General features: G+C 52.6%; 1 protein-coding gene across 5 annotated transcripts in view; it reads left to right on the top strand.

Annotated features, from left to right (window-relative positions):
- Window positions 1–14,171: 14,171 nt before the first annotated feature.
- The window catches only part of IL34 (interleukin 34), a 34,800-nt gene continuing 21,386 nt past the window's right edge, over window positions 14,172–27,585 (top strand). For 3 of the 5 annotated variants that reach the window (XM_054048965.1, XM_054048964.1, XM_054048961.1), the window contains exon 1: window positions 14,172–14,259. The gene's annotated coding sequence lies outside the window, so the exon portion shown is untranslated. Of the gene's footprint in view, window positions 14,260–14,465; window positions 14,632–18,480; window positions 18,535–27,585 lie in introns of those variants that run through there. The other 2 variants (XM_054048962.1, XM_054048963.1) reach the window with 2 other exon arrangements.

Here is a 27,585-nt window from a genome sequence, read left to right as displayed (position 1 = left end):
AATGATCCCTAACATCCTGTTTGCTTTTTTGACCGCCTCTGCACACTGCGTGGACATCTTCAGAGAACTATCCACGATGACGCCAAGATCTTTTTCCTGACTTGTAGCTAAATTAGCCCCCTTCATATTGTATGTATAGCTGGGATTATTTTTTCCAATGTGCATTACTTTACATTTATCCACATTAAATTTCATTTGCCATTTTGTTGCCCAGTCACTTAGTTTTGTGAGATCTTTTTGAAGTTCGTCACAGTCTGCTTTGGTCTTAACTATCTTGAGCAGTTTAGTGTCATCTGCAAACTTTGCCACCTCACTGTTTATCCCTTTCTCCAAATCATTTATGAATAAGTTCAATAGGATTGGTCCGAGGACTGACCCTTGTGGAACACTACTAGTTACCCCTCTCCATTCTGAGAATTTACCATTAATTCCTACCCTTTGTTCCCTGTATTTTAACCAGTTCTCAATACATGAAAGGACCTTCCCTTTTATACCATGACAGCTTAATTTACGTAAGAGGCTTTGGTGAGGGACCTTGTCAAAGGCTTTCTGGAAATCTAAGTACACTATGTCCATTGGATCCTCCTTGTCCACATGTTTGTTGACCCCCTCAAAGAACTCTAATAGATTAGTAAGACACGATTTCCCTTTACAGAAACCATGTTGACTATTGCTCAACAGTTTGTTTTTCTATGTGTCTGACAATTTGATTCTTAACTATTGTTTCGACTAATTTGCCCGGTACCGATGTTAGACTTACCGGGCTGTAATTGCTGGGATCACCTCTAGAGTAAATATTGGCGTTATATTAGCTAACTTCCAGTCATTGGGTACAGAAGCCGATTTAAAGGACAAGTTACAAACCTTAGTTAATAGTTCCGCAACTTCACATTTGAGTTCTTTCAGAACTCTTGGGTGAATGCCATCTGGTCCTGATGACTTGTTACTGTTAAGTTTATCAATTAATTCCAAAACCTTCTCTCGTGACACTTCAATCCGTGACAGTTCCTCAGATTTGTCACCTACAAAAGCCAGCTCAGGTTTGGGAATCTCCCTAACATCCTCAGCCGTGAAGACTGAGGCAAAGAATTCATTTAGTTTCTCTGCAGTGACTTTATCGTCTTTAAGCGCTCCTTTTGTATCTTGGTCATCTAGGGGCCCCACTGGTTGTTTAGTAGGCTTCCTGCTTCTGATGTACTTAAAAACATTTTGTTATTACCTTTGGAGTTTTTGGCTAGCCGTTCTTCAAACTCCTCTTTGGCTTTTCTTATTACATTCTTGCACTTAATTTGGCAGTGTTTATGCTCCTTTCTGTTTGCCTCACTAGGATTTGACTTCCACTTTTTAAAGGAAGTCTTTTTATCTCTCACTGCTTCTTTTACATGGTTGTTAAGCCACGGTGGCTCTTTTTTAGTTCTTTTACTGTGTTTCTTAATTTGGAGGATACATTGAAGTTGAGCCTCTATTACGGTGTCTTTTTAAAAAGCGCCCATGCAGCTTGCAGGGATTTCACTTTAGTCACTGTACTTTTTAACTTCTGTTTAACTAACCCCCACATTTTTGCATAGTTCCCCCTTTGAAATTAAATGCCAGTGTTGGGCTATTGAGATGTTCTTCCCACCACAGGGATGTTGAATGTTATTGTATTATGGTCACTATTTCCAAGCGGTCCTGTTATAGTTACCTCTTGGACCAGCTCCTGCGCTCCACTCAGGACTAGATCTAGAGTAGCCTCTCCCCTTGTGGGTTCCCGTACCAGCTGGTCCATGAAGCAGTCATTTAAAGTATCGAGAAATTTTATCTCTGCATTTCGTCCTGAAATGAAATGTTCCCAGTCAATATGTGGAAAATTGAAATCCTCCACTATTATTGGATTTTTAATTTTGATAGCCTCTCTAATTTCCCTTAGCATTTCATCATCACTATCACCGTCCTGGTCAGGTGGTCGATAATAGATCCCTAATGTTATATTCTTATTAGAGCATGAAATTTCTATCCATAGAGATTCTATGGAACATGTGGATTCACTTAAGATTTTTACTTCATTTGATTCTACATTTTCTTTCACATATAGTGCCACTCCCCCCCTGCATGACCTGTTCTGTCCTTCCGATATATTTTGTACCTCGGAATGATTGTGTCCCATTGATTGTCCTCATTCCACCAGGTTTCTGTGATGCCTATTATATCAATATCCTCCTTTATCACAAGGCACTCTAGTTCACCCATCTTATTATTTAGACTTCTAGCATTTGTGTACAAGCACTTTAAAAACTTGTCACTGTTTATTTGTCTGCCCTTTTCTGATGTGTCAGATTCTTTTTTATGTGAATGTTTATCATCTAATCTGACCCCTATTTTATCCTCTTCCATCCTCTGCTCCTGACTATAACCTGGACATTCTCTATTATTAGACTCTCCCCTAAGAGAAGTCTCTGTCCGATCCACGTGCTCCTCTGCAGCAGTCGGCTTTCCCCCATCTCCTAGTTTAAAAACTGCTCTACAACCTTTTTAATGTTTAGTGCCAGCAGTCTGGTTCCACTTTGGTTTAGGTGGAGCCCATCTCTCCTGTATAGGCTCCCCCATCCCAAAAGTTTCCCCAGTTCCTAATGAATGTAAACCCCTCCTCTCTACAGCATCGTCTCATCCACGCATTGAGACTCTGAAGCTCTGCCTGCCTACCTGGCTCTGCGCGTGGAACTGGGAGCCCTAGAGGTCCTGGATTTCAGTCTGTTCCCTAGCAGCCTAAATTTGGCCTCCAGGACATCTCTCCTACCCTTCCCTACGTCATTGGATACTTACATGTACCACGACCACCGGCTCCTCCCCAACACTACACATTGATCACTGCTGTTAGCAACAATTAGGGTAACTAGGAGGCTGTCTGGCCTGCAAGCAGAATGCACCACACCACACCCCATCTCCACAAGGAATTGATAGAACCAACTCAGACCCAGCACATCTGGCTGGTGACTCTCCTTTATCATCTGGCTGTTGCTACAAGGACAGGGGAAGGAATTTTCCCTGCCTTATTTGCACATCTGCTTCCACTGCTGTCTGTCCCCCCGCTCCACCGGTGTCTAATGCATCCCGGTGCTTGAGGCTCTCTTGCATTTGGTTCTCTTCCAGTTACCCCGGCGTCACCCTGCAGGAAAGGGGTGACATCACAGCGTAAATGTGGCTCTTTCTGCTGGCATTTGCCCCATGAGTTGCACCCCCTGTAGAAAAGGGGAGGGGAGGCATCTTTAACCTGCTGACTCTGCATGTCCTGCCCAGGCCATGGCAACTGCCCATCTCAGCTGGTTGAGCTCTGACTCGCACATTTGTGGAGCACCTGAGCTGGAAGTGGGGTTGGGGTCTTGTATCCCCCCATTCTGTTAAGTGGGTTAAAGCACTGGAGCCTGGGTTTGCACTCTACCCTGGGTCATATGTGAAAATGACTTAAGTGGCTTCCAGTCCCCACCCTCCAGATCAACACACGTGCCAGTCCCTGTCTGAGCTGGCTCATAGAGCTGGGATAACAGCGTTACTTGGTGGTGGTCAGGACAGAGCGATGTTAACTCCTGTTACATCATCTTGGGTGGCAGGAGACGATGTTTGGTCCATAAAAGGGCGGGTACTGCAGTGAAGCAAACCCGGCAGGAGGAGGTGTTGCTGTGGAAATGGCAACCGTAGAAAATGTGCCTGGGTTTAAAACAATGACTGAAGCCAGTTTCCACATGATAGCTGCTCGGGGCTTGTGTCACACGTCAGATCTCCATCCAGGTCCAAGTGGCCACATAGAAACCATGGCTGCATGTTCCCCATGGCTCATCAGTTTTAGCAGACAGGGATCCTGCCGTGCATTCTGTGCCCCCCCTCTCACCCGAAGGCCCTCCAGTGCCATGTGACAGAAGCTGGCACCGCCAGTCCCCATGCTGTAGCAACCTGCAGGGAGAGGATCCAGAATCCAGAGCTCCCCGATCCAGCCCCATTCCCCAGCAGGGATTTTACCCACAAATGTGGCTTTGATCAATCACCGTAGATGTTTCATATGTTCTCTGGGAATACCTTGCCATGAGGGAAATCAGCCCCTGCTTTCTAGTGGGTGACAGGCTGCTGGGGCAGAGGGAGAAACCCCCTTTGTAAAGAGCAGGTGTGCATCAAAGGCCCAGCCTTCAGTGCTGGGGAAACTCCCAAACCTCCACCAGGGTTTGCCTTTCCCCCGTTCAGGCTCAGACAGAAGGGTGACACCGACCCTTCAGGGATGTGGCTTCCTCCTGCATCCCCCCACCTTGCACATGCATCCTGCTGCAATCACCCAGGTTTCTTTAAGCATGCAGGAGCCTCTGCCAAGCCGTTGCATTGCCAGTTGGCACTTTGTGTCTCTTTCCATCTGGTGGAAATTCCCAGTGTTTTATTTTTCAGGGAAGTGCTCTGCTTGTTTCAACTGTTGTTTGTTTCAACATCTGAACTGTGGGTTCCTGCCTTCTGCCCCTATGGAGCTGCACATGGCTTCTGGGCTGAGGACCGGACAGGTCAGAGGCAGAGCCGAGGGATAAACCTTGTCTCCCTGGCGCTGTCTAGACTGCCAGGCAAATGACTGCCTGGGCCAATGATATTAATTAATGGCTCTGTCTTGTGCCTAGCCCCCTGCCAGCAGAGAGCTCAGAGCAGCTTAGCCCCGCCAGTCAAACTGCCATCAAATGCTAAACCCAGCCCATAGGCCTCCCACCAGGCCCTGCATGTCCCAGTTCTGGGCTGCTGAGGGCAGTGAGCGTCAGAGCCACGGGCACCCTGCTGCCACTGCCGGGTGAGCTCTGACAGAGGCCTGGCGCTGACCCAGCTTGCAGAGGACAAGGTGTGGATAAGAGCTGTGAGGCCTGCTCTAGAAAGCCGCAGCTGCAGCTGTCAGACGGCCGTAGGTGCTGATGGATTTAGTGGCCTGCCCTGCTCCCTGTGAAGCCCTGAGCAGTGACGAGTTGGATGGGACCTATTCCATACATCCTCTGTAGACACCACAACCACCTCTCTGGGCCGCCCTATGCCAGCAAGCCTCACCTGCCTAGTAGCCAGGCCCTGTCACACTGCTCCCTAGCTCTGCTGGGCCTCGGGAGAGCCATGAAACCGCAACACCTGAGGGCAGTGGGGAGGAGACTCGTTGCCGAGTGTCCATGGGACATAGGTGGTGCCACAGCAGCTGGACTCCCCTCTGACGCTGAGGGAAACTGACAGGCAGGGGCCTTCTGGAGAACAATCGCCCACCACAACCCTGTGACCCACAGCACCGCCGTGCTGCCCACCCCACAACGTCCTCCAGGCGAGTCAGCAGGGCCACACGACTGGTCTAGCATGGGTACCTTACTGGTGTCCGTCACTGAATCATCGGCGGTGTCGATGCAGCCTCCGATGCAACCAGACTTCTTCGCTGATGGGCGCCGGCAACGTCTCCTGGCTGCTACAGCAAGTGGGATGTGGGAGCGATGTCCCAGCATGGTGCGAGGCAGCAGTATTCTTCTGCAGGGGCAGCTTTCAGATCAGCCTTGGAACCAAAGCTCTGCATTAAAGATCTCAGCACCTTGGGTAGGAGTCTGCGTTAGCCTTGCCCAGCATTCTAGTGCTGGTATGCAGCCCCCTAGACTCTGCTACAGAGCAGCAATGACACCTCTCAGCATGTCCCCTCTGAGGGCACGTGGCAAGGCAGGGTCAATATTATTAACCCCTTCACAGCAGGGGAATCAGGCAGTGGGCGGGGCTGCAGCTGGCCCAAAGGCATAGGTGGGAATAGAACCAGATCTCGTCCCCCCCGGCCCCTGCCACCTCCCTAAGTGAAGAGAGTCTCCGTTTTCCCCTCTGCCGTTGCTGATGCAGAGGTGATGAGCAGTGCCTCGGTGCATCCCAAGCACGGTGAGGTCTCTGAGCAGGAAGATGCTGGCTCAGTACCAGTGTGTGTTATTCCCACCCCTGTCCCTTTGTTTGCCTGCTGCTAGTTATTTAGGTGAAAGGCAGTGACCGGAAGCAAAGGCAATAGACTGGCTGGAGTCTGGGGGGCCCTGCTTAACACTGACTCTTTGCCAGGGGATTCTCCGAGCTCCCTGCTAGTGTGCAGAAGCACCGTCCTTCCCACACATTTCCCTCATCCCCATTGCCTTCAATTCATGGCCTGTTTACAATGAATTTCCCCCTCGTGCTGCTGCCCCCAACCCCTGGCAGATCTGGTGACCAAGCTGCTGGCACTAGTTCAGAGAACAATTCGAGGCTGAAGCCTGGTCCTGCTTTGACACGCTGGCCGTGCAACCCCCGTCAGTGAAGGGACCTATGGCACAGTGCTCCCCCAATCAATGTCCTGCGCTAATACATTTACTGTTGTCTTGGAGGACTACAGAAAAATTCCCATTGGACTGGGTGCCAGCCAGAATCCCAGCCATGTTTGTAATGAGCGATGTGAGTACTGCACAAATGCACACGCTCAGCCCTAATCCAGGCAAGTGCTTGTGCAGTCCCATTGCAGGCTGCCGAGCTACTCACGTGCATAAGGAGCAGCGCACACTTCAATGCTTTGCTGTATCAGAGCCTGAGCACGTCCCCCCGCTCCCCCACATACGGAACTGAGCCACGGAGAAGTTCCTGACTTGATACAAGGGAGTTCCCCTGGATGTACACTGTGTAGCTGTCCTCGGCGTTTGGCCCACTGACCAGAAGTGGAATTGCCCAGGCAGGTGCTGGCAGCTCCACCAGTGCCCCTCCATCCTGGCCTGCAGACCCATCTCCCAATGTCCCACTCTGCCCAGGCATCTGAATCCTGCCCTGCACCAACCCCTGGCTGCTCCAGGCTGGGGAATGTCTCCCTCTGTGGGGCGGGTCCTTTTTGGCTGTGATATCCAGCGGTTTTCAGGTGCAGGTGCCCATTCTGGGCTGAGTTCCCTGTGCGCTCAGACTAGCTGGCCTGAGGGACCCTTCCACCACTAGGTCACGTGTGCAAATCTGGCCCAGACTGGCAGTGACTGAAAATTGCCCCCATGTGATGGCTGCCCATCGGTGTCCTGGGTGAGATGAGTTTGGTAGCCCTCAGCATGGAAACTGGCTGGCTGGGAGGTGAGATTGGCAGCGTGACCACCTCTGGGTCCCATTTCATTACCAGCTGTATCACACTGATCTTGAGCAAGTCACTTTTGTCCTCTGTGCCTTGGTTTCCCCCTCTGTGAAATGGGCACACTCTCACCCATCTCACGGGGGGGCGGCTGATTTGATTAAAGTGCTCTGAGAGCCTCAGCCACAAGGGGCTGCTGAAGGCCAAGGGGTTATTATTCGAATCAACTCCTTATCGGAAAGCTCCACTTGGCTGAAACTTCTGGATCCCAAACCTTCCAGATTCCCGAACAGCATGAACAGTTTGTTTCTCATTAACAAATAAAACCTGCAAAGAAGAATGCCTAGCCATGTCCATCTGGCTCTGGCGGGAGTCACATTCTGCACTTAAAACAACCTGGAAAATTGCGGTTGAAACACAGCAGGCCGGGTGTGACAGGTTTGGTCACAGAGACCCCCTTGGGACTGTCACCTGATGTGCTGAAATTACCTTTGAACCCATTTTCCCTGCCAGCTTGGGACTCCAGAACCCTGCCTTGTTGAGCCAGACACGCTAGCCTGCTGCAACACAGACCCAGGGTCTGTACCATGCCCCCAAAACTGCAGGCTTTAAGTGAAAACAGCTCAGCAGGTTACCTGTCTCCAGCACCCAGACACCCAGCTCCCAATGGAATCCAAACCCCAGATAAATCTGTTTTACTCTGTATAAAGCTTATGCAGGGTAAATTCATAAATTGTTCACCCTCTATATCACTTAGAGAGATATGCACAGCTCTTTGCTCCCCGAGGTATTAATCACTTAACCTGGGTTTATTAATAAACAAGTGATTTTATTAAGTATAAAAAGTAGGATTTCAAGTGGTTTCAAGTATTAACGGACAGAACAAAGTAAGTCACAAAGCAAAATAAAACAAAACATGCAAGTCTAAGACTAATACACTATGAAACTGATTACAGGTAATATCTCACCCTCAGAGATGTTCCAATAAGCTTCTCTCACAGACTAGACTCCTTCCTAGTCTGGGCCCAAACCTTTCCCCTTGTTAGTTCCAGCAGACATCTCGAATGGTAAGCAGGGGCTTTCTCATGGCTGGGACCCTTTTGTCCTGTTCCACCCCCTTTTATAGCTTTGGCACTAGGCGGGACTCTTGTGTCTCTCTGGGTCCCCACCCCTCCTTCTAAATGGAAAAGTACCAGATTTAAGATGGATTCCAGTATCATGTGACATGGTTACATGTCCTGTGAGACTCCAGCCTCCATTCTTCCTGGGCTGGCCCACACATACACAGGAAGTTTTGCAAGTAAACAGAGCCATTTACAGTTAATTGATTCTGAAGCACCCTTAATGGCCTCCATTTAATATGTTTACATCCGTGATACAAGTTTATATCTTATTCTCCTAACTCCAGACATAGAAATAATACATGCAAACAAATAGGATGAACACACTCAATAGTTTATAACCCTTGTAATGATACCTTACGAGAGACCTTTTGCATAAAGCATATTCCAGTTACATCATATTCACATTCATACGCATATTTTCATAAAGCATACGGCGTGCAACGTCACACCAGGTACAACCAGGCCCTTTGCTAACGCAGCACTAAATGATGCATTTCTCACCTGTTGAAGAAGGAAAGACGCACCAGGCGGGTAGGATTTGACGAGGTTGGTTTAAAGCAAGACCAAATCAGGAGAGTCCATGTTCGTTTGCAATTTCACTCCCCTCCCTGATGCGGCAGCCGCAGGGAGGCACTGAAGGAGTTAATTCAGAGCCGCACTGACATGGCATTCCTTTCCTCCTTAAGCAAGAGCTGGGAGAGAGCTGAGTGGGTGGCAGTGATGAGCTGTGACTGAAAAGGCCCAGGACAGACAGACAGGAGGGCTCCACCCAAACCGCCAGCCCTTGGGGTAGCGTTCCCCATGCTGTAGAAGAGCGGCTGTTGTTGCCATTGGCTCAGAACACCTTGCTGTGGGTGCTGCCCCATGGAGAATTCCCCACAGGCTGCCTTGGGCCACAGCCCAGGGCCGGAGGGGAAATGTCAAAGGGGAGACGCTGACCAGGGGAAATCTCTCGCCAAGCTGAGCCCAGCTGTGGACTTTCCCAAGTGAGGTCAGCTGAAGATTCATCCCAGGAGAGGCCGCTGCTGCCGAGCTGGGGAGAAGTTACAGGAGAGGCAGGGAGGTCCTGGGCCTATCACTGCCCTTTTCTCAACAGGGAGCCAAGGGGGCTTGTTTGGAACCTGCACGATATTAGTTTAGCCTGTATTATTTGCATAAAAAGCTCCCCCCCCCCCCAGCTGATGGCCAATAAGAGCTGTTTCCCCAGTTAACAACCTCTCCTTCCCCCTGCCCTCCCTCACTCAGAAAAATCCCTCCCATTCCACTTTCTTCTGCTCAAAGATCAGCTTATATATGTTGCATCAGTGTGAAGGGCTGGTCTGCAACAGAGGGTGTTACGTCCTGCCCAATAGGAAAGGCCCATCAACACCAGGCGGACTATAGTGTAGGGTTACCATTCGTCCGGATTCCCCCGGACATGTCCGGCTTTTTGAGCTAAAAATAGCGTCCGGGGGGAATTTGTAAATATCCGGACTTCCCCCCCCTGCAGAGCACGCGCGGCTAACAGGGCAGTCGGCCGGATGGTGCCACTTACATAGGGCTCCGACAGCCAGAGAGAGCCCCTCCTCCGCTTCCCCTGCAGCAGAGATCACTCCCTCCCTCCTTCCCTCCCTGCATTCGCAGATCGCCTCCGGCAGTCTGGAGCTCCTCCTCCCCTGCTCCCCAGCGTGCCGGGACGGGCGGCTCCGGCTGTTCCTGAGCAAGTTCACAGAGACGTTAGGCGAAGGCCAACAACAAGGGGGCCAGGGGGTCAGAGAAGGGGCAGGGAGGTTTTGGATGGGGCAGTCAAGGGGGGGGGGTCGGGAGTTGGGGGGGGCTTTCTGGTGGGGGGTGGATAAGGTTTTGGGTAGTCAGGGTACAGGTAGGGTCCTGGGGGGGAGTTGGGGGGGGTCTTAGGAGGGGGCAGTTAGGGGACAAGGAACAGGGAGGCTTAGGTAGGGGGTGGGGTTCTGGAGGGCAGTTAGGAGCAGGGGTCCCAGAAGGGGGCAGTCAGGGGACAAGGAGCGAGGGGGGGGTTGGGAGTTCTGGGGGGGGCTGTCAGGGGGCAGGAGTGGGGAGAGGGATCGGAGCAGTCAGGGGACAGGGAGCAGAGGGGTTTAGATGGGTCGGGAGTTCAGTGGGGGGGGGGCTGTCAGGAGGTGGGGAGTGGTTGGATGGGGCGTGGGAGTCCCAGAGGTCTGTCTGGGGATGGGGGTGTGGATAAGGGTTGGGGCAGTCAGGGTACAGGTAGGGGGTAGGGTCCTAGGGGGCCAGTTAGGATGGGGGGAGGGGGCAGTCAGGGGACAAGAGGCAGGGAGGCTTAGGTAGGGGGTGGAGTCCTGGGGGGCAGTTAGGGACAGGGGTCCCAGGAGGGGGCAGTCAGGGGACAAGGAGCGGGGGGAGGGTTGGGAGTTCTGGGGGGGGAGTGGGAGGGACAGGGGCGGGGCTAGGGCAGGACAGGGGCGGGGCTAGGGTGGGGCTCCTCCCATCCTCTTTTTTGCTTGCTGAAATATGGTAACCCTACTATAGTGGGACGATAAAGAGGACAAAAGTTGTTGATTGCTATGCCCTGTCCCCCCCCCCACCACTCTGATAAAGATGAGTCATGTAAGTGGATTCCTCCTGGGGGAGAAAGGGGATAAAAATGCCTCACCGAAAGGAACTGGATTTCTATGCTGCTTGGACTCTGAAAGGCAAGGTTTACTAGGCATAAGTTTGTTTTCAGTTTAAACCAATTTTTACAAAAAAATTCCTGGGTTTTACAAAAAGTATTATTCATTTTTTTCTGATTTTCACCCTACTTTTGTATCATTCACATATACCAAAAATAACTTGTTTTATTAGGAAAATACAATACATGGCATGAGATATATGTATTATGATAATACATTAGTCTGTGGGTCTATACAAAGCTGCCTGGTGAAGTAAGGCTCTGTATTAGTCTAGAAGAGACACACAATAAACAAACAGGCAAGCTCTGAAGTGCGTGCGCATCTGAACGTACTGATGAATCTCACGCTCACATTTCAAGCTGTTAGCAGATAATGGTTTAAAGATTTGACCCACTAAAATGGGAAGGAAACAAAATCTGTATCAGAATACGTTTCAGAACACAAGGAAGCATTCGAAAGTTGGGGGGAAAACAGGAGAAAAGGATGAAGAGTGTATGTGCTGCAACTGGTGTGGCGCAATTATTAAATGTAAATATTTATAGGCTAATAGTTCTAACTCTATACCGGTAAACTGTTTATTCAGAGGAAGAGTTTCTGTTGGGAATTAGAGAGATTGTTTTCTTAAACTCAGACGTGGCGGCATGTGTTTTGAGTTCTGTTTTAGTTCTGCAGCAAACCACATTGATGAACAGAATTCAAAGCATTAAATCTACCGAATACTTTTTCTTCCTGTCTTTCCGTCCACCAAAATAAACCCCAATATTTACCCACTACAAATATTAATCGTTTTTTTGCACTGATTTTCACTTGTTTTTGTTGTGGGGTAAGAAACACGGATAAATTCCTGGGGAAAATGAAATCAAATAAAAACTGAAAACAAAGAGCCTTAGACATAAGCAAGAGATCCTCGGTGCTTAGCCTGGGTTAGCCCTAAAGCCCATATAGACCTTATGATAGAAGCTTCTATTACTTTTTGAAACGTAGGATTGGAACTCATTTGTGTGTCTCGAGGTTACCAGCTTTAACCTTGGAAATAACTCTTATTTCCTTGTCCTGTTCAATAAACCTTTATATAACTTATTATAGGATTGGCCAAAAGCCTTATCTTTGGTGTGAGATCAAAGGTGCCACTGACCGGTCCTTTGGGACTGGGAGAAGCCTGAATATTGCTGTGATTCTTGGCATAAGAGCCCATCCATCACAGAGATACACTCACCTGGGTGGCAAGACAGATCGGAGTACGCCAGGGGACCGACTGGCTGACTCCGTGGTATGGCTGACAGTGCCTGAGGCGTTTCGAACTCACAACCAATGGAGGGTTTGTGCTGGTTCTTACCAGCCTGCCCTGTGGTGGGTACTCATGTGCTCTTGAGTTACTGCAGGCAGTTTGACAAGGCCAGGGCATGGGCTGCAATGAAGTTGGGGTGGGGGCGGGCGGATTGGTCTCTCCTTCCTGTGGCTACCTCTGCTCTGTGAGCTCTCCATGGACTGGCTATGGAGGCTGCAGTGGGTGCAGAGCACAGCTGCCCGTCTGCTCTCCATTAGGGCCCAGAGGCGAGGGAATCAGTAACAGTCCATGGTGGTGAGCTTGTAAAATGGCAGGGTCAGTGTGGGTTCCTGCTGGTGATCGTCCATGGAGCCTGTCCCAGGCTGGCTGGCCCTAGTAAATGAAGCAAGGCCGGGGCCCCTGTGCCAGAACAGGTGCTCGGAGTTATAAAGGATCAGGGACTGGTGAGGGAGAGACTGGATGTGTCAGAGCAGCCTGGGAGAGTCAGCCAGGAAAAGGGGCAGGTGCCGGTGCCAGCTGCCGGGGAGCCTGGAGAGGATCCCTGTGGCAGCTGCAGAGAGCCCTGTGCAGGCCCTCCCTGGAAAGAGAGAGGAGTTAGCTGGAAGCCAGTGGTCGGACTAGCCTGCTCACTTTCAAGAGCCAGTGGTGGGGTGGAAGGCTGAAAAGGGCCGAGGGGAGCGACTGGCCAGCTCCCAGAGCCAGGGCCGAGAGGGCTGAAGGCAGGGAGCAGCAGCGGGCGAATGCAGCTAGCGCTCAGTGCCAGAGAGGGCTGAAGGCTTGAGAAGAAACAAGATGATGAGAGACAGTGGGGCTGATCTGTTGATGGACCATGGGGACTTGTCCCTTTTGTTATGGTTTATGTACATGGGTCTTTTATAACAAATGAACCCCACCAAGGCTATATCTATACCAGGGAAGACTGGTTGAACTATTGCTGGGGACACTGTAGGAGGGAAACTGAGGCAGGCGTGACTCTCCTGACGTGGCCTGCTGCAGGAGGAGGCTCCAGGCAGGGCTGCCCTGAAAGAGCCCTTAATCACTGGGGCCGGAGCAGCCACCTCTGCTCCTCTTCCCCTCCTCCCCCCAAGAATGAGTCAGGTCATCTTTGCTGGCCAGCCTGAGTGGAGTCAGGGTTGCTGGATCCTATAGGGCAAAGGATGAGAGGGAGAGAAATGGAAAAAGCCAGGGCTTGGCCAGGAATCTGTGCCCAATCTGTGGGATCCCAGGGCCCCAGCACGGGGAGTGGATTCCAGTCCCTGGCCCCAGATGTGATCTGTGATTCAGCGTCCACCACCCCAGCCCCCCAAGGGCCAGCTGTGAGCTCAGCTCAGCATTGCCGGCGTGCGGGGCGGTGCGGTGCGGGGCTTTACACGTGTCTATTGCGGGACACAGCGAGCGAGGCCCCAGCTCCCTTATGGGATCCGCATGGCCGGCCCGGCCGCTCTCGCCCACGGATCTGCGAGGCGGGCTTGAGGCCCAGCTGTTCCCGGTAGCAAGAAACTTTCAACAGACAGAAATTCCGGCCGTGACCTTGTTCCTGCTCAAGTCCAGCGGAGTTTCCCCCTGGGGTTAATTGGATGCAGGACGGAGGATTGAATCTTTGCACGAGTGCGGGGCTGCAGGACTCTGCCCCCGGGCGAAGGGCCCGTTTCCAGGCTGGACAGGGAGGCCCGGGGGCAGGTGCATTTTCAGTCGCTCGGGGTTAATACAGGGGAGACAAACGCGCGCGTCCAGCCCCTGGTCCGACCGGCCGCAAGGCGCAGCGCCGGGGGCCCTTTGCCTTTGCACGACCCGCGGTGCGGAGCATTCAGGGCGCTGGGCGAAGGGCCCCGCGCGTGAGGTTTCGATGCCCCGCGGCCGCTCCCAGCGAGTGCGCGTCGCCCAAGCCGCGTGCAGCCAGTGCCGGGGGGCGCGTGGAGCGAGCGAGGAGAAAGTCCCTGATTTCCCGGAATCCACGTGCTCCTGCCAGCCAGCTGCAGGCGCGTGCTCCCCCCCCCCCCCCCGGTGCGCGAGCCCAGCCCCCGGCCGTGGGAGCGGGACTGGCCGCCGCAGACCGTCCCGAGGTCCCTTCCTGCGCGAGGCGGCCGCCGCGAGACCCCCCGGCCCGAGCCCGAGGCGGCCGCGCAGGTAACCGGGGGCTGCAGGAGCGGCTCGCTGGGGGGGCAGTTGCACCTGGCGGGTCTAGCAGCGTGAACAAGTTGGGAAGGGGGCTCAGGGCACCCCGGAGGGGGGCAGGGAAGGGCGGTACATGGGGCCCTGCCAGCCGGGGGGCGGGGTGGGGGGTGTGCGCTCCGCTGAAGTGCGACACTCCCGTGCATGCTCCAGCTCTGACCGCTGCTCCCAGGCGTCTCCCCGCCTGCATCTTCGCCTTGTCCGGCCACTTTAGGGTCCCGATCCTGCGCCCCCGGAGCGGCCGGGCTGAATGCTGCTCCCCCCGCCCCGGGCGAGCCAGTGTGCCCCCCAGAGCAGGATCTGCGCCGTTGGGGGGGCGCCAGGAAGGTAGGATGGCGGAGGAGCCCGGGCTGGTGCACACCCAGCCAGAAGTGCAGGGAATGGGGCTGTATTGACACGCACTGGAAAACCCCTTGGCTTGAAGTCTTTAGACAGTGCCTTAGAGCAGCGGGGTTCAAACTTTGCTTCTGGCGGCCCAGTTGAAGAAAATTGTTAATGCCTACGACCCAACGGAGCTGGGGCTGAGGGGTTTGGGGTGTGGAAGGGGCTCAGGGCTGGGGCAGTGGGGTGGGGTGCGGGGTTGCAGGGTGGGGCTGGGAATGAGGGGTTCAGGATGTGGGAGGGCTCTGGGCTGGGGCAGGGGGTTGGGGTGTGGAAGGGGCTCAGGGCTGGGGCAGGGGGGTGGGGTGCGGGGTTACAGGGTGGGGCTGGGAGTGAGGGGTTCAGGATGTGGGAGGGGGCTCTGGGCTGGGGCAGGGGGTTGGGGTGTGGGAGGGGGTCAGGTCTTCGGGCTGGGGGTGCAGGCTCTGGGGTGGGGCTGGGAATGAGGGATTCAGGATGTGGGAGGGGGCTCTGGGCTGGGGCAGGGGGTTGGGGTGTGGAAGGGGCTCAGGGCTGGGGCAGGGGGGTGGGGTGCGGGGTTGCAGGGTGGGGTCGGGAATGAGGGGTTCAGGATGTGGGAGGGGGCTCTGGGCTGGGGCAGGGGGTTGGGGTGTGGAAGGGGCTCAGGGCTGGGGCAGGGGGGTGGGGTGCGGGGTTGCAGGGTGGGGCTGGGAGTGAGGGGTTCAGGATGTGGGAGGGGGCTCTGGGCTGGGGCAGGGGGTTGGGGTGTGGGAGGGGGTCAGGTCTTCGGGCTGGGGGTGCAGGCTCTGGGGTGTGGCTGGGGATGAGGGGTTTGGGTGCAGGAAGGGGCTCGGTTTGGAGGAGCTCAGGGCTGGGGCAGGGGGTTGGGGTGCAGGCTTACCTCGGGCAGCTCCCGGTCAGCGGTGCAGTGGGGGTGCTAAGGCAGGCTTCTTGCCTGTCCTGGCACCATGGACCGTGCTGCGCCCCAGAAGTGGCCAGCAGCAGGTCCAGCTCCTAGACGGAGGCACGCAAGTGGCTCTGCGCCGCTCTCGCCCGCAGCCATTCCCCCCAGAATCAGACCTGTTGCTGGCTGCTTCTGGGGCGCAGCGTGGAGTCAGAACAGGCAGGGACTAGCCTGCCTCAGCTGGGCAGCACCGCCGGGACTTTTAATGGCCCGGTCAGCAATGCTGAGCAGAGCCGCCGCGACCCAGTGCTGGGTTGCGACCCACAGTTTGAAAACAACTGCCTTAAAGTGAGTGCTTGGACTGTGTGCACAGAGGAACTGCTGCATTGCAAAGCTTAGATGCCATCCCACTGTGACTTGGGCAGCTCTGCACCTTGGCGTCTACCCTGTCACTCGCTGTGACAGACGGAGGGTCATGTTCCCCCTCCGAGGCCAGGTGGCTAATGCGGCTGGTGATTTTGTGGACAAATGCAGAACTTTGCAAAAACAAGCCCCCCTCCCCCAGGTGTATTTGGGTGAGGCGGCCGGGGGCTCTGCTGGGAAGGATTAAAAATAGCATGAAAAAGAGATTTAAAACTGAACCTTTTCCAGGAACTTTTCATAATAGAGCAGATTGGCGGATTTGGAGACTAACTCTGAGTCCCGTATCCAGCCTTCAACCCGAAACTTTTCCATCTGCATCTGTTCCCCTCCCCTTCCCACTGTCTAAATCCCACCCTGATCCTCAATTAGCAAATGGATTGAGAAGTCCCCCGCCCCGCTGACTGCCCAGTATGCGTGGCTGTGGTGAGGTTGGTGGCAGGTGTGTCGGAGCTCCCAGCTGGTGGCAGACATGAGCATGGATGGAATTATTAGTCATTATCATGACACATGCCCCAAAAACACCTCTCATCAAAAATGTTCCGGTGTCTTTTAGCAGTGCATCTGTCAGCACTGCATGAAAAATCAGTTTTGGACAAACTGTGGCTGTATAAACCACGTGTAATTTCAATATTAGTATTGGCCTTTGCACACCTGGCCCATTCATCCATACCAACAGCCTCTTCTGCTTGTGTTTGTCTCTGCATCCACCCACAGCAGCATGCTTGAGTGGAGCAGCGCTTTGCCTCCTGGGAACGTGCCTCAGGATAGTCCAGTGGCTGGGATGCTTGCCGGGGACTTGGATTCAATAACCTATTCTGTCACAGACTTCTTGTATAGCCAGCCATGGTCCAGACATCCCTTGGGAACAACTAGGAGAGGGCGTAGGGGTGCATAGGGCTTATAGGGATCCCCTGGGTCTGACGTCTACATAACAGTGTGCGGAAGGGTGGCATGTGAGGTCTCTACCAACCTCCAGGTACACACTTGTTGTCTTAATCATTGCAAGAGGGATGTCTGGATGATCTGTAAGGAGTTAAGTATCTATACTGAAAACTATGCTCTTAAGGTATGTGAGTTAAGACAGGTCGCCTGGAGGTAATTGGCAGGTTCTGTTCAGGCAGGGGGCAGGAGACACTTATCTCCCTGGCTGACCATTATGATGTGTGGCTTACAATGTAAAGCTTGTTGCATACGGAGCCAGCAGCTTTATTGCAAAGTCGACAAGAGATCACAAAATCTACAGGAAGGAGCACACCATAGCCAGGTGGCCTGGTTCAGGCTAAGATCAAAGAATTAGTCTGTGTCAGGAGAATGCAGAAAGACCCCGGGATCCTTCACCAAGGAGAAAAGCTTCCAGCAGATGGTTGAAGCTGGTCTGGTTAACACTGGGAGAAAGACTTAGGGTGGGAGAACCTTTATGAGACAGGACGTGTCTTGGCAGTTAAGTCTAGGTGCTAGAAGGTGTATTATGATTTGGCATTATCAGAAACAACTGGTTATGTCTATTTTCTACCTACTTGCTAGTACTTGAATTGTTACGTAAACTTGTTCTGGTTTTCACGATTAGCTAATCGAAGCGGTGTGTAGTTGGCGACGCTGGGATCTCAGGGGTCAGCTGCGGTTACTGTTCTTTGGGGACCAGGTAATTCTGACAGTCCAGTGGAGCAGGGGCTGGATGCTCAGAGGGGGCGGGGTTTGGGCCTGCTTATCGCTACCCTCCAGAGGGACAGTGGAGCTAGTGTGGGCCGAGAGGGGAGGGCTTGTGCTGCCCGTGGTTGGCAGAGCCAGGGAGCCAAGCCGTGGCAGGCACAGACAAGGTTCCTCATGGTAAGGTGCTGCACAGCTCTGGGTACTTCGGCCACTTTGTCTGTCTGTCTGCTGCAGGTCCCTTCTGTAACCTACGGGAGAACTGCCCTCCCCCCAGGGGTGCCTGAAGGTAAACACACTGATGCTGGAGAGGTTCTCAGTGTGACGTTGTGCAGTCGATAGGATTTTATAACAAATACGCTAATGAGTGAATATAATGTAACTGGAATATGCTTCATGCAAAAGGTCTCTTGTAAAGCTTATAATCTACTGAGTGTCGTCATCCTGTCTGTATAAATGTACCACTCTTGTATCTGAAACTAGAAATCTGAAATAGAACTCTGAGGGCCTATTGTAATTATGCAAAGTGTGGGCAATTAATGATGGGTTTGGACTCTTGATGACTCCCATTAACCAGGACAATTGACTGTGGATGGCTCTGTTTGCAGCAGGCTGGGAGGAATGAAGGCTTGGGGTCCTACAGTGACTTGTGATCATGTCATCTGAACTGGAATCCATCTTTAGCCTGGTGCTTTTCCAGTGGGGGGGGGTGGGGTGGAAACCCCGAGGGACAAAGGGTTCCTTACGCAAAAGATATATAAATGGGTGGAGCAGAATAAAGAGGAGGAGCCATCATGAGGAATCCCCTAGCTACCACCTGAGCTGGAACAAGTGCTGGACCAGGGGAAAGGATTGTGCCCAGACTAGGAAGGTGTCCAGTTTGAGAAAAGAAACTTATTGAAACATCTCTAAGGGTGAGATTTTACCTGTAATCAGTTGTATTACTGTATTAGGTCTAGATTTGCATGTTTTATTTTATTTTACTTGGTAAGTCACTTTGTTCTGTCTGTCACTACTTGGAACTACTTAAATCCTACTTTCTGTACTTAATAGAATAACTTTTTACTTATTAATTAACTTATTAGTACCTGGGTGGGCAAACAGCTGTGCATATGTCTCTATCAGTGTTATAGAGGGTGAACAATTTATGAGTTTATCCTGTATAAGCTTTATAGGGCAAAATGGATTTATTTGGGTTTAGACCCCATTGGGTGTTGGGCATCTGAGTGTTAAAGACAAGAACACTTCTGTAAACTGCTTTCAGGTTAAGTCTGCAGCTTTGGGGTAAGTAATTCAGACCCTGGGTCTGTGTTGGAGCAGACGGGTGTGTCTGGCTCAGTGAGACAGGGTGCTGGGGTCCCGAGCTGGCAGGGGTAGTCTTGGCACATCAGGTGGCAGCTCCCAAGGGGAGTTCTGTGATCCAACCCATCACACTCAGATACTACAGGAACAAGGGCAAGCGGAGCACCACAGGGAGGGAGAGCGTGTCACAACTGCTGTGCCCAGGGTAGAGAGAGAGAGAGAGAGAGAACCAGGGCATCCCAAAGCCCCCAGGTCCTGTGCACTGCGGGGCGATGTGGGGAGCTTCTTGCCAACGTACCAGGGCTCCCCTCTGCGCCAGCTCTGTGTATTACAAGTAAGGGCAATGGCAGCTTAGACCAGCTTGCGGCAGGGTGGACAAATGGCTCCGGGCCGGCTGCTCGAGGGACGCAGCCAGGTTTTCGGGAGGGCTCAGCCCGATGCTGCAGCCGAGGTGCTGAAAGGTCTTCAGAGGCCTAACTCCCATTGATTTCAATAGGTGCCTTGAAGGAGCCAGGAAATTGGGCTTGTAAAGCAGAGAGAGAGAGAGAGAGCGTGTGCGCGTGCGTGCTACTAGTGACAGAATTTAGCACAGGTTTCAGAGTCGCAGCCGTGTTAGTCTGTATCTGCAAAAAGAACAGGAGTACTTGTGGCACCTTAGAGACTAACACATTTATTAGAGCATAAGCTTTCCTGGACTACAGCCCACTTCTTCGGATGCATATAGAATGGAACATATATTGAGGAGATATATATACACACATACCGAGAGCATAAACAGGTGGGAGTTGTCTGACCAACTCTGAGAGGCCAATTAATTAAGAGAAAAAAAACTTTTAGCACCTCAGTTCACCGGTACAGATGCAGCCAAGGCTGTTTGCTAAATTTATTTATTTATTGCAGCTTTTTTTTTTTTAATGCGCCCTATGAACCCACTCCATTGCTGTGCCAATCCTTCTCACCCCCGACACACACTGTGCCCACGCAGCAGGAGCTGGAATTTCCTCATGCAGATACCCTGTGGTAAATGTTTAACCCAGATTACTTCCCTTCCTTGCCCCGTGTTATCTGTGCCGAGATTTGCTCTGTCCGTTGAGTGCAGGAGCGTGGTGTACGCTATTGTTCGTGGCTAGGGTGGTTGTTTTACTTTCCCAGGGCTGGTACAGACAATCAATACGCTAATCTAGCTCCCTGATTCAGTGACCATTATTGCTAGAATATTTGAGGGCCAAAGTGGAACTTGGCAGACTAGTTAACGAAGAGGAGATCACAATGTGAGCTCGAGGAGGGGGCCAGGGCTTAGAGACTTGACTAGCACGGCTCCTTGTTTAGCCTTGGCGATTTTGAGCTCTTCGCACTCTCAACAGGGCAGTGAGTTAGCAGTGCAGAGAGCCATTAGAGATGCAAACACGTTGGGTGCCAGGAGCTGCCTCCAACCTTGATGAAATACCAGGGCAGAGCAATATGTCAGCGATGGGAGTTACGCAGCAGGAAGGAGGAACGCAGACATTACAGTGGGGTGGGGGAAGGGTTCTTCATTGAATTGACCCTGCTTGTACACTCCTGGGAGTTGCTTTACCTGCTGGCATGTCAGTCCCACCGTCTGAGAGGCTCTTGCACCTGGTACTGACGGGTAAAATCCGTCACCTTACCCATTAATCCAGCTCTTTGCAGCTAGATTAAAGGCCGAGGCCTGGAAAGGCTCCCTGATCCTAGCCCATAATCCTGGCCCTTGTCTTTTCCAGGCCGTGGTTTGCTGGAGGACACTGTCTGTCATGCACACCTTGAGCTGTTGCTAGATGCCGCAGCGGTAGGAAGCTGGGGGTCATCATGGTTATTTCAGTCTGCCCCAGGGGATCTCCCTGGGTTTTGCTCAGCGGCTGGGGGAGCGCGCCAGTTTGGGGCTGTCTGGGAAGGTGTTTCATTTGGGAGCGAGGTTCCCTATGCGACGGCAGCTTGGCAATCGGTGTGGGACACGGGCGCTCTCCTGCCAGATGTCGCAGCCAAATCACTTCTGTCTTCAGAGGCTGGAGGAGGCGGCGCGGCTCCGAGTGCTGCTGTCATGCACAGAATAAATACGAATGAATTCATCTCCCCGCTCTGAAGGGGAACTGGAGCCCAGCTCCGGCCAACCCCCTGCCCCCAGGTCAAAGGGTGCCCGCCCTGAGGGCAGTTGCTGAGCATGGCGTGAAACCGGCAGAAGGTAGCCTGGAATCCTCTCCCTAGGGCCTCTGCTGGCCTCCATCACCTGAGCTCTGCTGAAATCAACAGAGCCATCTGGCTCCTTCCGGGGCAGGGCTGGAGCGAATCCTTCAGCTCAGACTTGCCTACAAAAGCTCCCAGGTTCGCGCAGCTGGAAACACCTTTAATCCGTTTGACCGTGTGACTGGCCAGGGCCGGTCCCCAGAGGGCCGAGTCTGGGGCCGAAGTTTAATGCTGATTGTTCAGTGTCGTTTTGCCCAAGAGAAGACCTGCTCCCGGTTTAAAGCCAGTTCTGCAGCTTGGAGTTTGTGTCTGTGTTGGGGTCACCAGCTGGTGCCCTGAGAGAGAGGAGGAGGGGCAGGGGAACGGCGCGCAGGCAGCTCAGCCGGTGGAGAGGAGAGGGGGGAGGGCCGCCTTACTGGGCACTCAGCTTTCTGAGCTAACGCTGGACGCAGAGTGCGGGCCTCGTGCTGGTGAGGGCTCGTGGCTGCACGTGGTGCTGTCGCCACCAGGGGGAGCTGCTCCCTGGAGTGACCTCCACGTGGGTTTCGAGGTTCAGCAGAACCTCCGAGTTCCGGACACCTCGGGAATGGAGGTTGTTTGTAACTCTGAACAAGACACTATGGACTTCAGCCATGGGTGCTTTGGGGCTGCAAGGGGGGGGTCAGGGCTTCTGACCCTCGGGGTGGGAGGCTTGGGGCTCTCCATGGCTCTGGTCCTGGTTTTCAGCTGGGGTGGGGGGGAGAGCGCACTGGGGCTCAGGACTTTAGCTACAGGGGAAATGTTGGCACTGAAACCAGCGCGCTCTCCCCCCCCCCCCCCCATAGCTAAAGCCCCAAGCCCCCACGGGGCTGAGGTCCTGAGCACTCCTCCCCTCCGTAGCTGAAACCCCACAGCCCTGAGGCCACCCGCTGGGCCCTGGAGTTTTTATAGTATATTGGAGGAAGGCCTCAGAAAGAAAAAGATTGAGATCCTGCAGCACAAGATTTGTGTGGAGTCGTTTTGTTTTGTTTTCCCGTCTCTGCTGCTGTCTGGTTACTTCCAGTTCCACATGGTGTCTGGTTGACCAATCAGTCCGTAACTCTAATGTTGGTATCTTTGAGGTTCTACTGTAATGTATTAATGATGCTGACGACCGCGGACGGGTTTATAGCAGGGACCCCTTGTGCTTCGTGATTCCGTGGTGGCGGGTTGTGCTGTGGGATCCACCCTGTGCTCCACCTCCCCAGGCCTGATCTACCCCCATGCTTGTATGAGCTAGTGGAGAGTGTGTTTGAACCCAGCTGATGCCGGGGAGCAGCTCCCTTCCCCTAACTGGAGCGAAGGCCCAGATCACACCCTGGCCAGAGCATCCTCGCAGCATAAGCACCTTGGCTTTGAAGCCGATTGAGTCAAGCAGGTGCCATGGTGGTGGGGAGACAAGGCCCGAGGGGAGGATCTTGGATGCGCAGTTACAGAAACAAGCAACGCCGGCGGCTGCTTCCCCGGTGGCACCTGCTGCGGTGGCTGTAACCGCTGCACTGTGGAATCAAGGCGCGTGCACAGAGCACTGTCTCGTCAGAACTTGAATGGGGGTCGGTCTGCCCCCACATCCCAGCGAGGCCGTCTCCTCTACCCCTTGTTGCAGGAGCCAGTGATGGGATTGGGGTAGATCGGTGCTGGGTGTGGGGGGAGTGGTGAAATCAAGTCCCCTCCCAAAAATGCAGCTTCCTTTGTCCCGGCCCCGTGAGAGGAGGGGAGAGCAGAGATGCGCCCCTCTCTCGCCAGGTGGACAAGCCTCACGTGCCCCTCGTGTGCCAAAAACTCATGCAGCCTCCTGTGCCCCCGGGTGCCAAGCCCTGCCTGTCTCGAGCCCCACATTCCTCCCTGATCATGGCCACAGCGCAGGGATGTGGAGCCAGCTCCAGCATCTGCAGTGCCTGGAAACCTTGGGGGCAGCTGGGAACAGCCTGAGTTGCAGAGCTAGCACAGGTGCTACAGGACAGGTTGTCTTCGTCTCTTCCTGACCAGCGCAGGCTGGCAGTGTGGCCTTGTGACTGTGCTGTGACTCGGGAGACCTGCCTTCTATTCCTGCCTCTGTACTGGCCCGTTGGGTGACTTTGGGTGAGTCATGTCCCTGTGCCTCAGTTTCCCCACCTGTGCAGTAGGGATAATGATACTGACCTCCTTTCCATAGCGCTCCTGAGCTCTGCAGATGAGATGCACTAGATACGAGCTAAGGATTATTATTCATTTCAGAAGAAAGACCTGGATCTGCACCGTTTGAAATCAGGTAGCTGGGTCTACCCAGAGCGAACCATCCAGACTGCTCTCCCCAAGCCAGACAGCTCAGCCCGCAGTAGCTGTGAGGCTCTTGCTGGGTTTGAGTTTTATTAGTGGAAATCACACGTAAAGGCAATTATAAGAAAGTTACGGGCGGTAAAACGCAGCCACAGCTGTGACTGGCACCAGCCTGGCTGTAGTGCGTGAGAGTGTTTAAAGTTTACCAGACCATTTGATTCCTCCTGGGATTGTCCCCAAGGGGCAGCTTCTCTTGACTGGCCTGGGAAGACAATTTGTGTCCAAGCAGGGACCCTTAATCCAGAGCTGTGGCTGGCCAGTCTGGTTGTTTGACTGCCAGGGAGTTATTGACAGTGCCTCTGTGATTGTTACGATGCTCTGGGTTCAGGCACCATGGTGCTAGGTGCTGTCTCTACACAGAGCAAGGAGATGGCTCCTGCCCCGCAGAGGGGGACAATGACCTGCAGGCAGGACGTAAGAGCATGTCTTCGCTGCAGCGTCAGCTCAAGCTGTAACTCAGTGGAGCTCCTGCCCTGACTCGCGTCCCCACACGAATGTCTCTCGGTCCAGTAAGGGGGGCTTTAAACTTGAGCAAGCCAGCCTGGCGGGGGAGGGTCGAAGCTGGAGTGCTGCTGATGCCGGCGGGGCTAACACCCTCTGGCTAACCGGAGAGGAGTTTGCTCGAGGGCAGATCCCCTCCAGTGGGGCCAGCCCCTTAGGCCACTCCGCCAGCCGGCCGGGCTACATTCAGGTTAGTTAGAAACACTCTTTCCCCAGGTGTTGATAAAAGAGTTCCCCACCAACTCCAGCCAAGCCTCTGCTGTGCTTTGGCTGAGAGTAAAACTGCTTTTCCGCAGTTCCCCAGGCAGGGAGAACCACAGATTAACCTTTTCCTCCCAGCCCCCCCTCCCCAGGCATTCTCACCACAGTCACGCTTGGCAACGGAGCTGCTCGTGTTTAAAGTTCAGCGTGTGGCTAAGAGTTTGCAGGATCAGGGCAGGGGCTTGATCCAAAGCTCAGTGAAGTCAGAATGGATCAACCCTAAATCACTGGAGCCCCGTCAGCGAAGTATAGAGGCATGCGCCTACCTGTCCGCACATGACTGACCCCATGGAGTTCCCTGGGGCTCGTCTCTGTGCATAACACTAGGCACAAAACTAAAACCCAACACCCCCCGCCCCTGCCCCCCAAAAAACTGCAGGAGTGAAAAGAAATGCAGGCGGAAGTCCAGTAGCAATGTGGGGGCTATCCACTTTATTGCACTGAATGCAGCATATACGATTACCTGCCTTGTGGGTGGGTGCATTCGGTGCATGCGTGTGCATTCGGTAAGGAGCTCCTGGCCCTCAGAGACCACGTACAGGCTCTGGAGATCAGAGTGGCTGAACTGGGGGAGCTAAGGGAGACACAGAGGTACACAGATGAGACTTTCTGGGACACAGTGGAGTGATCCAATCCCCAGGCTGACAGCCTCTGTGCTGTTGAGGAGGATGAAAGTCTCAGGAAAGGAGAACATCCAACTGGAGCAGAGGGAATGAACCCACAGTTGGGACCCTCCCTCCAGATGATGATGTGGTATCCTCTCGCACTTAGGCTACCCCTCTGCGGGAGGGAACTCCAGTTATTAGGAAAAGACAGGTAATAGTAATGGGGGGTTTGAGCATTAGAAACATAGATAGTTGGGTTTGCGATGACCGGGAGAACCACATGGTGAATTGCCTGCTGGGTGTGAAGGTTGCAGATCTGTCGAGACAACTAGACAGGCTTATGTGCAGTGGTGGGGTACCAGTGACACAGGGAAAGGTAGGAGAGAGGTCCTGGAGGCCAAATTTTGGCTGTTATATCATAGATTACAGTCCGGGACCTTCATGGCAACATTCTCTGAAATGCTTCCCGTTCCACGCGCAGGGCTAATTAGACAGGCAGAACTGCAGGGTCTCAATGCGTGGATGAGACAATGGTGTAGGGAGCATAGGCGCCAACTCCGTGGGTGCTCTGGGGCTGGAGCACCCACGGGGAAAAATTGGTGGGTGCTCTGCACCCACCGGCAGCTCCCTGTCCCCCCTCCCCAACTCATCTCTGCTCCGCCTCCTCCCCTAAGCGCTCCACTTCTCCCCTGGGAGGGAGCAGGGAGGAGAGGGAACACAGCACGCTCAGGGAAGAGGCGGGGCTGGGGATTTGGGGAAGGGGTCCAATAGGGACAGGGAGGGGGTGGAGTTGGGGCGGGGCAGGGGCAGGAGGGGGTAGGGCAGGGGTAGCGGCGGGGCCAAACACCCACCGGTGCCTGGAAAAGTTGGCACCTATGGTAGGGAGGAGGGGCTTATTAGGAACTGGAGAACCTTTTGGGAAAGGGGGAGCCTATACAGGAAGGATGGAAGAGCATGTGGTTTGGACAGAGACATCCCTTAAGGGAGGGTCTAATAATGGGGGTTCTCTATATCCTAGTAAGGAGAAGAGGATGGAAGATGATAAAGTGCAGGTAGGATCTGATGAGAAACAGTCAAATGAAAAAGATTCCCATTCAATTACCTCACATAATGGCAGCTAAAAAGTGACAAATTTTACAAGTGCTTATATACAAATGCTAGAGTCTAAATACTAAGATGGGTGAACTTGAATGCCTGGTATTAAATGAGGATATTGATATAATAGGCATCATAGAAACTTGGTGGAATGAGGATAATCAATGGGACACTGGAATACCAGAGTACAATATATATATAGGAAGGACAGATCAGTAGGTCCTGCTGGTGCGGGAGTGGCACTATATGTGAAAGAATGTGTAGAGTCAAATGTAGTAAAAATCTTAAAGGAACCAAACTGTTCCATAGAATCTCTATGGATAGTAATTCCATGCTTGAATAATAAGAATATAGCAGTAGGGATATATTCCCGACCACCTGATCAGGATGGTGATTTTGACTGTGAGATGCCTTGGGAGATTAGAGAGACTATAAAGATAGAAAACTCAGTAATAATGGGGGATTTCAACTATCCCCATTTTGACTGGGTACGTGTCACCTCAGGACGGGATGCAGAGATAAAGTTTCTTGACAACATAATGTCTTTCTTGGAGCAGCTAGTCCTGGAACCCTCAAGGGGAAAGGCAATTCTAGATTTAGTCCGAAGTGGTGCACACAGTCTGGTCCAAGAGATGAAGATAGCTGAACTGCTCAGTAATAGCGATCAGAATAGAATTAAATTTAACATCCCTGCAGTGGGGGGGATACACCAAAGAAGCCCACCACAGTAGCACTTAATTTCACAATGGGAAACTCCACAAAAATTAGGATGCTGGTTAAACAGAAATTAAAAGGTACAGTCTCAAAAGTGAAATGCCTGCAAGTTACATGGAAACTTTAAAAAAAACACCACAATAGAGGCTCAGATTAAATGTTTACCCCAAATTAAAAAACATAGTAAGAGAACCAATAAAGTGCCACTGTGGCTAAACAACAAAGTAAAAGAAGCGATTAGAGGCAAAAAGGCGTCCTTTAAAAATTGGAAGTTAAATCCTACTGAGGAAAATAGAAAGGAGCATAAAATCTGGCAAATGAAGTATAATTAGGCAGGGCAAAAAAGAATTTGAAGAGCAACTAGCCAAAGACTCAAAAACCCACAGCAAAAATTTAAGTACTTCAGAAGCAGGAAACCTGCTAAACAATCAGTGGATGGTTGATGTGCTAAAGGAGGACTCAAGGATGATAAGTCTATTGTGGAGAAACTAAATTAATTCTTTGAATGAAGTCTTCACTGCAGAGGATGTGAGGGAGATTCCTACACCTGAGCCATTCTTTTTAGGTGACAAATCTGAGGAACTGTCCCAGACTGAGGTGTCGGTAGAGGAGGTTTTGGAATAAATTGATAAATTAAACGTAATAAGTCACCAGGACCAGATGGGATTCACCCAAGCGTTCTGAAGGAATTCTCATATGAAATGGCAGAACTACTAACTGTGGTACATAACCTATCATTTTAAATCAGCTTTTGTACCAGAGGATACAGGATAGCTAATGTGATGCAATTAAAAAAAAAAAGGCTCCAGAGGTGATCCTGGCAATTACAGGCCAGTAAGCATAACTTCAGTACCAGGCAAATTGGTTGAAACTGTTGCCGGCACAGAGTGCCCGAGGACAGCAACAGCGGGGTTCGTTGCCCGGTGTGCTTCACGCCAATAAACACAC

Source organism: Malaclemys terrapin, chromosome 14 (genome assembly GCF_027887155.1).
Source record: "Malaclemys terrapin pileata isolate rMalTer1 chromosome 14, rMalTer1.hap1, whole genome shotgun sequence".
Taxonomy (NCBI): Eukaryota; Metazoa; Chordata; order Testudines; family Emydidae; genus Malaclemys; species Malaclemys terrapin.
The sequence above is the reverse complement of the archived record's forward strand: the minus strand, read 5'-3'. Positions and strand labels throughout refer to the sequence as shown.